Source organism: Onychostruthus taczanowskii, unplaced genomic scaffold, assembly GCF_017590055.1.
Source record: "Onychostruthus taczanowskii isolate IOZ18803 unplaced genomic scaffold, ASM1759005v1 scaffold92, whole genome shotgun sequence".
NCBI classification, from domain to species: domain Eukaryota; kingdom Metazoa; phylum Chordata; class Aves; order Passeriformes; family Passeridae; genus Onychostruthus; species Onychostruthus taczanowskii.
The window spans coordinates 60,772-62,250 of record NW_024507213.1 but is presented as its reverse complement, the minus strand read 5'-3'; positions in this window follow the sequence as shown (position 1 = coordinate 62,250).

Genomic DNA, 1,479 nt, shown 5'->3' with positions numbered 1-1,479 from the left:
GGAGGGAGCCCTGGGACATCCCAGGCTGGGGACAGCAGCCAGCTGAGTGACCCTGGGTGGCCCTGGGTGGCCCTGTCCTGCTCCGGGATGCCGTGGGGACAGCTGCTCCTGCTGCTGGGCATTGTATTTGGGGAAATACCTGCCAAGCTGCCCCCTCTAGGACACCTGCTGTTTGGCCCAAACACTCCAGTTTCCTGGAAGGGCAACTCCTTTCCCTTCCCTTTCCCTTCCCTTTCCCTTTCCCTTTCCCTTTCCCTTTCCCTTTCCCTTTCCCTTTCCCTTTCCCTTTCCCTTTCCCTTTCCCTTTCCCTTTCCCTTTCCCTTTCCCTTTCCCTTTTTTCCCTTTCCCTTTCCCTTTCCACCAGCTTTAAATGTTTGTGTTTGTTCTTCAGCCTTTTCCTCCTTGTCCCACAGGTTCAGAGACTTTCTCAGGGAATTCTCTCCTGTGAAGGCCAGATAGGAGATCTGTCCTTTCTGCAGAGTTTAGGGGAAGGGCTGGGGGTCAGGCCAGCACAGGGGGGTTTCTGGGTCCCAGCACACACGGCCAGGGAAGGGCCAGTTCTCACCCACCAGCACCCCAAGTCCTTCTCCCAGGGCTGCTCTGGGGCCCTTCCTCCCTCAGCCAGAGCCCACCCAGCTCCCTGCTGATGGCAAACACTGCAGGGCTCCTGTGCTGAAGCTGCAGGTGCAGAGCACCCACAGTTTTACAGCAGCTTGTGGCAGGCATTTCTCTGTCAGCAGCCGCAGGGGTGCTGCTGCTCCCACTGCTGCTCCTGCTGCCATGTCTGCTGGGAGATCATACCTAAAGACAAACACGTCACGTCAAAAGTTTTGCCCGTGAATTAATACTTTGAATGAAAGTGAATTAATGCTTCCCATGAAATGTTGAAGCACTCTCCTTGGCAGTGGGCTTGGCTTTTCCTTGCTGGTCGGACCTGTGCTGTGCATGTCCTGGCACAGCTGCCAGGTGGGCCCTGGCCTTCAGGTCTGCTTTGCTCCTGAAGACCCTGGGACACCCACCCGGGGCTCCTCCCAGACACTGAGCTGTGGCTCTCCAGAAGGGCCAGGTGGCCACGGAAATCCCCGTGGAGTCACAGCTCCCTGTGACTGAGCTGGAGGAGCGCTGTGCAGGAGGATCCCAGCTCCAGCTGCTTAGTGCTGGGCTCGGGGGCTTGGCTCAGAAACAGCTGCACGAGGGCAGGAGGGAGCCCTGGGACATCCCAGGCTGGGGACAGCAGCCAGCTGAGTGACCCTGGGTGGCCCTGGGTGGCCCTGTCCTGCTCCGTGTGCCCCGGGGATGCCGTGGGGACAGCTGCTCCTGCTGCTGGGCATTGTATTTGGGGAAATACCTGCCAAGCTGCCCCCTCTAGGACACCTGCTGTTTGGCCCAAACACTCCAGTTTCCTGGAAGGGCAACTCCTTTCCCCTCCCTTTCCCTTCCCTTTCCCTTTCCCTCTCCCTTCTCCCTCCCCCTTTCCT